The 10,835-nt window shown below is 52.7% G+C and overlaps 1 long non-coding RNA gene across 1 annotated transcript; it reads left to right on the top strand.

Moving 5' to 3' along the window:
• The first annotated feature begins 8,719 nt into the window (after positions 1 to 8,719).
• LOC107179975 lies at positions 8,720 to 10,180 on the top strand. The gene is made up of 3 exons (XR_001510701.2): positions 8,720 to 9,249; positions 9,345 to 9,538; positions 9,780 to 10,180. It is a non-coding gene; the product is annotated as an uncharacterized LOC107179975 (long non-coding RNA).
• Positions 10,181 to 10,835: the final 655 nt, after the last annotated feature.

Raw genomic sequence — 10,835 nt, 5'->3', positions numbered from 1 at the left:
TAGAATCCACACCTTCCCTGGCTCCCCTCCAGGCTGACAAGATCTGCCCCAGTTGGGGAAGGATAAGCGTGGCCTAGGGAGTAGCGGATGGGGGGGGGGCAGGGGGGGGCGGGGAAGGGGTCTCAACTCTAGGATCTGGATCAAATCATTCCCCAGCTCTGTGCCTCAGTTTCTCCCTTGAGACATTCTGCCCATGCTTCTAGAGTGAGGAGGCCGCCCCGTGCTAAAACGTTCCCTGAGCTCATGGGGGAAGAACCCACAGTCTTGTGTTCCTTTGCCGCCAGGAGCCGCCCTCCCCGCCCTCCCCCAGAAGGCCTTGCTAGTTGGTGACGCCGGGCCGGCAAGGCAGGGTCCTGCAGGATGAAAGCTTGGAGAAGCCAGAGCAGGAATAATAATGATAATCATCAGCTGCGGGCGGCTTAACCATCCAGGAATGCAAAGCCCCACGCCCTGTGCGCCTCACACCCCAGGACACTCGAAGGGCTCCTCTCCCTTCGTTTTATTGCAGCGATCCCACACTCTCCCATTCCCAGCCCAACCCATTTGGGTTCCCAAGGAGCGCGGTCCAGCCACCGGCTCATCCACCACCCAGGTTCCATGGGAAGATTCCGCTTAACAAGACCCAAGCCAGCAGCCTGGTAGAACGCCCAGCTACTTGGAAACTCGGGCTCCGGGTTTCCCAGAGAAGCATCCTCCTCGCGCCTGGCCCGGAGCACTTTCCCACAGAGCCACCTGCGTCTGGTCACCGTGAGGTCCAGGAGCCTTGCCCGTGTCCATACAGCTCTGAATTCAAGGCCTGGCCGGCCCGCAGACTAACCCGCCAGAGGACCATGGGCAAGTTCTGTTTTGTTTTTGACTTCTTTGGGCTCCCGGCCTCACCTGCCCCCGGAACTTCCCAAGACTCCCCGTGGCTCGCTGAAGCTAAGCTCTGGATCTCGTAGGGCCGGCATGGGGTTGTTTCAAATCTGGTCTGAATCCGCTTCTCCAACCCTACCTACTCTTTTCACCCTCTAGATGCCAGCCGGAAGTAACCACTAACAGTTGGTCATACATACGCCATGCTTTTCCATTTGGGGCCCCAGTCCCTCTTGGGGAATGTCATTTCCTTCACCGACACCCGGCCAGACCCTCCTAGCCTTCAAAGCCCAAGCCCGAGTTCATTGCCTCCATGAGCACACCTGACCCCCATCCCACCTTGGCACGCTGGTTCCTCTCCACGTGACGCTCTCAACTCCTGTGCCCGCCTCCTGGGTTGCTTGCGCGCATTTCTTAACTCACCCCGTGGATCATCACCATGCTGAGGTCTCATTCATCTCTGCGTCCCCGTGTGTCAGGCACAGCACCTTGCGCCCGGGGCACCTCCTCAATAAGTAAGTGTTGGACATAAACTGTGGCCAGTGATCATCCCCCCAGCCCCCGCCGATAACTTCCCCACGCATATGTGCTTTGCAAAAGTACAGATAATTATTTTAGCGTAAAAGTTGACGCCTGTGTGTTCCCGCCAGATTCTTCTCGCGTGCGGTGCGGGTACCCCAAGTCTCCCGTGAAGGTGTGAGGTCCGTGGCTTCGAGGTTCGTTTTTAGCAAGGGTAGAAGGGTAAGTTCACGTTTCTTTTATGTATTTACTCGTTTTTTAGGAAGCTCCACGCCCAGTGTGGGGCTGGAAGTCACAACCCCGAGATCAAGAGTCATAGGCTCTACCGACAGGGCCAGCCAGGCGCCCCGGGTTAGCTCACATTGCAAATAGTCACCTCGTGGGGCACCTGGCTGCCTCAGTCGGTGGAGCGGGTGACTCTTGATCTCTGGCTTGTGTGTTCGAGCCCCACAGCGGGCGTAGAGATTACTTAATAAAATCTTTAAAAATATATATTTGAAAGGGGCGCCTGGCTGGCTCAGTCGGTTAAGGGTCTGACTTCGGCTCAGGTCATGATCTCAACGGCTCGTGAGTTCGAGCCCCACATCGGGCTCTCTGCTGTCAGCACAGAGCCGGCTTTGGATCTTCTGTCCCCCTCTCTCTCTGCCCCTCCCCGGCTCGTTCTCTCTCTCTCTCTCTCTCTCTCTCTCAAAATAAATAAACTTAATATATATGTATTTTTTTTTCCAAAAATAGTCACCTTGATAATTACAAATTACAAGTAAGTTCTGTGGCCCTCTTCATGTTAGACCTGATCCAGACTTGCCATTTCCACCTCGTGATGGGGCCTAACAAAGAGCTCATTTGAGAAGCCTCAGCTTTGTCATTTTCTTCTGTGCTGACTTAGGAAGATCTTTATCCTGAGGTTTCTTTGCAGGAATCTTTTTTAACCGCCCCCCCCCCCAGTTCATTTTGTGAAGGTTAATTTTTAAATTTTTTTTAACATTTTATTTATTTTTGTGAGACAGAGAGAGACAGAGCGTGAGCAGGGGAGGGGCAGAGACAGAAGGAGACACAGAATCCGAAGCAGGCTCCAGGCTCTGAACTGTCAGCACAGAGCCTGACGCGGGGCTCGAACTCACAAACCGTGAGATCATGACCTGAGCCGAGGTCAGACGCTTAACTGACTGAGCCGCCCAGGCGCCCCTTGTGAAGGTTAATTTAGTTTAAGTTAGATAACATGATCCCTAGTGTCATTTAACCAGGTAATGTAAACCAGTGTCATTTAACCAGGTAAAAAACTCTGTAGTTTTTTGCCTGATTTTGTTTTGTTTGTTTTTGCAGAGAAGAGAGAGCACAGCAGGGGAGAGGGGCAGAAGGAGGGAGGGGTGGAGAGAGAGAGAGAATATCTGAAGGAAACTGCACGTTCAGCACGGAGCCTGATGCGAGGCTTGATCCCACGACTGTGAGATCACGACCTGAGCCAAAATCAAGAGCCGGACGCTCAACCCACTGAATCACGCAGGCGTCCCTGCTCTGCAGGTGTTCAACCATGATCTGTAAACAGCGAGGGAGCCTTGTCCCCCTCTCTGACACACTCCCATGCTTCCCCCAGGAGACCCTGTACTGTTCTAGCATCCTTAAGTACATCAGCTCACTGAATGGCCCACGGCTCGGTGTCCAGCCCTATGTTAGAATGTCGGCGAGGCTTCCTTGACTCAGTCTGAAAGGGGTCTTCTGTGACCCCCACCTCATTTCTATCAGTACATGCGCCAGCTCTACGATCTCCAGTGCCCCCCCGCCCCGCCGGCTCTCTCAGCCGCCTCAAGGTCACCTCCAAAACCTTCTTTGTAAAGCCCATTTCTCTCCATTTATTCCCTAAGTCCATTAAGGGCCCCACTAAATGCTCAGTTGCACCACTAGAAACCACAAACCAGTCCAGTGTCTGTCTTTCTTTCTTTCTTTCTTTCCTTCTTTCTTTCCTTCTTTCTTTCCTTCTTTCTTTCTTTCCTTCTTTCCTTCTCTCCTTCTCTTTCTTTCCTCCTTTCTTTCCTTCTGTCTTTCTTTCTTTCTTTTCCTTTCTTTCCTTCTTTCTTTATTTCTTCCTTCTTTCTTTCTTTCTCTCCTTTCTTTCTTTTTCTTTCTTTCCTCCTTTCTTTCTTTCCTTCTTTCTTTTTCTTTCTTTCCTCCTTTCTTTCTTTTTCTTTCTTTCCTCCTTTCTTTCTTTCTTTCTTTTTCTTTCTTTCCTCCTTTCTTTCTTTCTTCCTCCTTTCTTTCCTTCTTTTTCTTTCTTCCTTCCTTTCTTTCCTTCTTTCTTTCTTTTTCTTTCTTTCCTTCTTTCTTTATTTCTTCCTTCTTTCTTTCTCTCCTTTCTTTCTTTTTCTCTTTCCTCCTTTCTTTCTCTTTCTTTCTTTCCTCCTTTCTCTTTCTTCCTTCCTTCCTTCCTTCCTTCCTTCCTTCCTTCCTTCCTTCTCTCCTTCTCCTAAGTAGGCTCCCTGCTGGGCATGGAAACCCAATGCAGGGCTTGAACTCACAACCCCGAGATCAAGAGTCAGACGCTTAACCAACTGAGCCACCCACGTGCTCCAAACCAGTCCAGTTTCTAAGGGCCTTGACCACTGCTAACCAGTGGCCCTCCCTGCCACTGTGCTCTTCCCTTCCTCTGTGCCCTCCACATTTCTGCCAGAGAATCTTCCCGACACACGTCTGATTTGGGCCTCCCCTCTTCCTAGCCTCTCCTTTTGCCTCCTGCCGATAGGACCAAGTATGAACTCCTGGCACACGGTCGCACGGCAGGCCCTGCTGACCTTTCCAAATTGGTCACCCCGCCAACCACCCGGGAGCTGCCATCTTGAATATCACGTTCCTTCTTACCATAGCTTTGTGCGTTCCCTCTTCTCGGCCTGCTGAACTGTATGACTTAACCTTCAAGGCCAGCACTCCGGGCACCTTCCAAACACTGAAGGCAGAGGGAATGCACTCCGTCTCTCTCTGCACCTTGGCGCTTGGTGCGAAACTCTCTTATATTAACGCTGGAAGGTGATTGCTCGTCGGTTCGTATCCTCCCCATGATGGTGGATCCTGAACACCTGGACGCATATCTCATTTCTGTCTATACCCTCCTTTCCCTGCTCCCTCCCAGCCTGAGATGGTGGCAGTTTCTCTGGAAAGGGCTGTCCCATTGACTTGAGGTGTCAGGCACTTTTTTCCTATTGTCACCTGGACCGCCCCCTACCGCACCCCCAACACCCAACACTCAGAAAGCAAATTTCTAGGCGCCGGGTACTGTTCTAGCATCCTTAAGTACATCAGCTCACTGAATTCTGACCTCAAGTCCATAAGGTTGGCCCTTCCGGCATCCCTGTTTCATAAATGAGGAAACTGAAACATGGGGAAGCCACGTGGCAGTCCAGGGTCACACGGCGAGTAAGGAGCAGAGCCAGGAGTCCACCTCTGCCTCCTGGGTCCAGAGCCCTGACTGTGACCTCTACGGCCTAGGGTCAGTGCTGTGGCACCTCACTCGACCTCGCTGTTCTCTCTTTTCCTCGACAAGAGTGGCTGCTGTTCCCAAGGCCAGCTGAACACCCTTCCACCCTGCGCAAGGCGGAGGGACAGGTGGCTCGGGTAGCTCTCCCCCCCCCCCCCCCAGACAGACGACGGGCATGACTATCTCCCCGCCGTCCTTGGGGGAAGCCCTCTGCCGGTTCACTCCATTCCTGGACCAGGGCTCTTTGGGGAGATCTGAACACTGGTATCAGCGGGGTGCCATCACTTCTCCGGGAGGGCCCACAGGAGCCATGCCCATGACCCCAACGCCTGCCCACCAGCCCCTCGGGCACCTGGAGGGGGTTCCCCACCTCTTCTACCTGATCAGCTTCCGGCCATTAATAACAGTTCATTCTCCTTCTCCGGGGCTCTTTGTCTACTCTGCCTGCCTCCCCACGCTTCCTTCCTGTTCTTTTTCTTGACAAGAGTGGGTATTTTTAACCTGAGGTTTTTGCTCACCTCTCACTGTCCCGTTGGGACCGGGCAGGGCTGCTGGCGAGCTGGAGGGCTGGGAGCAGTTTGCCCACCTTGGAGGCCGCAGTTGCGTCCCTCGCTGCTGGCTACGGGCTTAGCCCTCACCCTTCCCCACCTCTGTTAAGCTCTCCCTCCTCTGCTTCTGGAGGAAACACCGTGAACCGGCCACGGGTTGAAGCTTTGGAAACTGGACAGGACACACAGGGAGCTGAGCTCAGCCCCGAGGTGTTGTGGGGTGGGGGGGGGAAATGCCGTGAAGACCATATGCAGAGCCAGGTAAAGGTCAAGGAGGCCTAGAATGTCGCACGTCCCCGGAACAGCCACCAGGGTCATCTCTCAGTCCGCCTGTGTGACCCGAATTATTGATGCCCTTTGGAGGCCTGAGGGGACCTTCAAGGATTCTCTCAGCTTTGGAGTTGCAGCGCAGAGAGCTCCCCACTCCCTCCCCGTCCTCGAAACTTCTCGAAGGTCTCTGCTACCAGGAAGCCCTTTGTGCTTCTAGTTCTCCTTACCTCAGCCCTCAGCCTGGCCCACCGACCATCCTCCACTCTGTCCTCACCCGCTGGTGTCCAGCCCCCACCCCTCTCAACGTCTCAACGCTTCTCTGCACCCCAGGAGCGAAACAGAGAAACTTTTGTTTTGAAGCTTCAGTAACTGCAAAGGGGAGATAACTGGGCTTTCAGGGTTTTGTCGTAACTGCTGTTGGTTTTGAAGTTCAGTGTCTATACCCGGCTTTCTTAAAAAAAAAAAAAAAACAAAAAAACAGAACAGCTAAACAGCAACTAAACAAATTAATATCAGAGATTTTTTTTAATGTTTTATTTATTTTTGAGACAGAGAGAGACAGAGCATGAACGGGGGAGGGTCAGAGAGAGAGGGAGACAGAATCCGAAGCAGGCTCCAGGCTCTGAGCTGTCAGCACAGAGCCCGACGCGGGGCTCGAACTCACGGACCGCGACATCATGACCTGAGCCGAACTCGGACGCCTAACCGACTGAGCCACCCAGGTGCCCCTGAGATTTTTTTTTTTTTTTTTTTTTAAAGCAACTGACAGTGACTCACTACAGGCTGCTGGGCCCACAGCTAATGTTCTCTAAAGTAAGCGATAGTCTTAATGATTGCCCGGGGCATCGCCACGTCCTACTGGGCTCTGAGTCACCGCCAAGGATCAAATCGCTTCAGCTTTGTTTTTCTGTGGACCGCCGTCTTGAAAATTCTAATTCTTTAAAAAAAGAGCGCCCCTGTGTAACACACCTACTGATTGAAAGTCAAGGAACCAATTCTCCACGTGGCCCTGAGGCCTTGCTGATGACACAGAATACCTGTACCTATCATCTCCAGCCTCCGCACCCGCGCCCCCCCCACCAGGCCACACCTCTGCTTCACACTCTGTTGACTGTCCCCACCCCTCCCTCTGGTGGAGCCGGCCCAGGATCCCGAGTAGCGATGCCTTCTGGCCCCACTGAACTGTGACTGCAAACTTGTTTTCCATCTCCTTTGTCCCTGGCACCTCTTTAGGATTTGGTCTCCCGTTCAGTCTATAAACAGTTCTTGGGCGTCACCCATGGGCAGAGAGAGACAGGCTGGGTGGGTACTGGGATAAGGCAAAAAAAAAAAAAAAAAAAAAAAAAAAAAAAAAAAATATATATATATATATATATATATATATATCAATGCTCCTTCCAGGGAGAAAACTCTCCCACCACAAACCTAGACAGCTGCTCACTACAGATTCAAGAGAACTCCATCTCAGAACGAAGGGGGTGAGGGGGGGAACCCAAACACGCTGGGATTTATCAGAACTTCCCGAAGGGGAGAGATCTCAGCCTAACTTTGACTGTCAATAAGGCTGTCCCAGCTGGGCACATAGGTGCACAGAGATGGTGAGCCCATCCTGGCAGTGGGACCCAGAATTCCCCGGCCACCTCTGCCAGGAAGCTGCCTTAGGAATCCTGAGCTGCCCCTTCCCCTCCGGGCTAACTGGGTGATAAGGACGGGGGACCAGCCCCGGCAAGGAGGAAGTGGACTGGCTTCCTGTTTGTTTGTGAATCTCAGAGCAGCCCCGTGCAGTCATGAACACCAGCTAAGCAGAGCACCCAGCTAAGCAGAGCAACCTTGGCCTGAGCCAAGAGCTCCAGGGAGCCCGTCCGCCGACCCAGCAAGCCCTCAGCCAGCTGGGAGATGCAGGGACTCTCTCCCAGGACAGCCATGCTCAGATGGCAAGCCCCGTTAGCAGTTAGGCCAGCTTGGCGGGGACAGGAGGTGGAGTAATGACTTCCCTAAAAAAAAAGCCAGAGTCACACATTCATAATAGGAGGCCTCTGAGCAGCTTGGGGGTGGGCGTGGGGGGGCTCCAGCATCGTTATCCCTCGATCCACCCCCATCCCCACCGCAAATTACTCCCAAGGACCCTGGGCACAACTCTGTTGCCCTCTGGGGAAGTCTTGTGCAGAGATCACCAATCACCACGTCCTTTAAAAAAAAATCAGGCAGCACGCACCGCGGTTTTGTTTGCAACAGCAAAATACATGCAAAGCCCCACCTAGTCGTCCAAAAGCCAACTGATTGACAGCAAAACTTAGTAGATCCACGCCAGGGAAAACGCCGTAGCCATTCGAAAGAACGGAGTGGATCGGTATATGCCCCTGCGGGGAGAAGGGCAAGACATTTCCATGAATGAAAACAGCAAGGTGCAGAAAACCGTGTGATCCCTTTCGTGCAAATAATCAGAAGAGCAGAGGGCACGTCCCCACAGGCTGACAGATAGATATGCTGCTGAATGCACGATCTCCCTTCTGGAGAGAAATTTAAGCAACCCGCACCAGGGGCCATTTTGAGCGAGAGGAACTGGGAGGACAGTGGTGGGAAGGCTTCACTTTTTTCATTATTTATCTTTCGGTGCTGTTTCCGTTTTTCAGTAAGGTTTATATATTTCGAAAAGATTACCTCGGGCAGTGGAATTCGGGTCCGTTCCGTTTCCCTCTTTACACACGTCTCTGTATCGTTTCGAACAAAAAGTGCTGGGGCGCCTGGGTGGCTCAGTCGGTCGAGGGTCCGACTCGATTTCCGCCCGGGTCTTAATTGTGCCGGTTCACGGGTTCGAGCTCTGGGTCGGGCTCTGTGCTGACAGCGCGGAGCCTGCTCGAGGGCCTTTCTCATGTGTGTGTGCTCTCTCCTTCTCAAAATAAATACACTTTAACCAAATTAAATGAAATTACGTTTAAAAAATTGGGGCGCCTGGCTGGCTCTGTCGGGAGAGCATGCCAGTCTTGATCCCCGGGTCGTGAGTTCGAGCCCCATGTTGGGTGTAGAGATTACTAAAAAGAATAAATAAATAAACTTTAAAAAAAAGTACTGAACCACTACAAAAATAAACAAATAAACTTAAAAAAAAAAAAGAAGTATTGAACCACTAAGTCTTATCTTTAAGGCAACTGAAAGAATCTGGCAGTGAGCATTTACGAGCTGAAACAGGTAGAGCCTGGAAGGCAGATTCTCCGGGAAAATTTATGGGAGAAGCGGGGGCGGGGTGGGGTGGGGGGGAAACGCTCTGCTTTAAGATCCGTACCCATCAGTGACAGTGTCGCCCGTTCTGCATTTCGCCGCGTGGATTCCTTGCGGCAAACGTCTGAGCTGTCTCGGGCTTCCTTCCAACCCCTCCCTCTCCCAGCTTCGTCCCCCATTTCGCGGCCTCCTCATTTAGCTGTTGACCCACGCCGAAAATAAGGAAGAGAACTCTGAAGGGAGAAGACAAACAATATAAGGCACTTTGACACACGTGACCTGATCGTCTGTCATCTGGACCGAGTGGCAGCAGCCTCTGTATAAAGGACCCGTATCTGACTCATCTTCTGATTCCAGGACTGCGCACAGTAGGTACTCAGTAATCACCGGGGGGGTGGGGGGGGTGGGGGGGTGGGGGTGAACGAATGGAGCAGCTCGTGTGTCAATTCGGAACTTGCTCTTTGCAGGTCTGTTTGCTCCGCCTCATGAGTGTTTTGAGAAATTGAAAGGAAACCCCCGGAACCTGGGAAAGAGATCCTGTCTGAGGTCTCCCTTGTGTTTCATTAATTCAGCAACAACGGAGCGAACTGCCCAAATTGACCTCAGGCTGCCAAGGCCTGAGGACCCAGTTCCCCGGGAGCGTCCCGGGTTTAAGAAAGAGGTAAAGCTGAGCTGGGTGGCTGTCTCCCACGTGGCCAAGAGGGGTAGCAGCCGTTTGGCTGGGGGTTGGGCCGGGACACGTGGTATATTTACAGCCACAGATGCCCCCGGGGGTTCCGTATCAGGAAGCCGTCTGCAAAGGGTCACCTCGACCTGTGTACTTATCCTCGGACCTGCCGCTGTCGGCCTCCTAGTCCCTTCCCCGAGGTCTTTTCCTGAATGTCTTGTACTTGCCCACAAAGCCTGGGGTCTGCGGCTGCAGGCCGGTTGCTGCCATCTGGTGGACAAGAGAGGCCACGGCCTTCCCAGGCTGGCCTGAAACCGGGGAGCTGAAAGGAACCTTTGACCACGGCTTCCAGGACCGTGGGTGTCAAAGTTTTGCAGCCACGGAACCCTTCCTTCAAACGACGGCAAGGACCAAGGTGACAAATGCGCTGCTGTGGCTGTAGCAGGGGAAGGAGGGACTCGGAGCCCCACTGGACCTGCTGGACACTCCCCCAAGCTCAGCTGGTGAATTCACTTCCGCTGTCATTGTAAGAATGGGAGAGTGGAACCTTGAAGATAAGAAGCTACTCGTGCAGGGGCGCCTGGGTGGCTCCGTCGGTTGAGCGTCCCAACTCTTGATTTCGGCTCAGGTCATGATCTCACCGTTCATGGGTTCAAGCCCCGAGCCGGGCTCTACGCTGACAGCACGGAGCCTGCGTACAGTCTACTCTCTCCCTGGCTCTCTGCCCCTCCCCCATTCGTGCAGGCACTCTCTCTTTCTCGAAAATAAAGAAATAAACATTAGAAAAAAAAAAAAAAGAAGCTTCTTGTGCAAACAGTGGCATAGCAGACTAAAACACAGAGCCCTTGTGCAAAACATGCTTTGGCATTTGCCCGGCCAAGCTGCACCGTCAACCTCAAACAAGGGCCCAACACGGCTTCCTGAGTCCTCAGCCAAGCCGCCTGTTCCAAGACATCTAGGCTCCCGGGGAGGAGAAGCCCAGAACCCAATTCCTCCTGCATCTTCTTGTTTGAATCAAATCGGGGTCAGACCCATGATGATCCCTGTGTCCCCTTCTCCATAGCCAGCATGGAATCAGGGCACAGAGATGCCCATTGCTGTCTCCGGATTCCAAAGAAGCTTCCTGGTCCCTGACATTGGGAGAGCCAGGAAGCCCCCTAGAACACAAATAGGAAAGGCAACAAGAATAGTTTGAGCATCTGTGCTCAGAGCCCTGTGCAAAGCATTTTCATGTCTGCCATTTCATTTACTCCTCAACAACACTGCAGTGTGGATATTCATTTCCTCAGGG

This window comes from Panthera tigris, chromosome E1, assembly GCF_018350195.1.
Source record: "Panthera tigris isolate Pti1 chromosome E1, P.tigris_Pti1_mat1.1, whole genome shotgun sequence".
Classification (NCBI taxonomy): Eukaryota; Metazoa; Chordata; class Mammalia; order Carnivora; family Felidae; genus Panthera; species Panthera tigris.
This window is presented reverse-complemented; position numbering and strand designations above follow the sequence as displayed.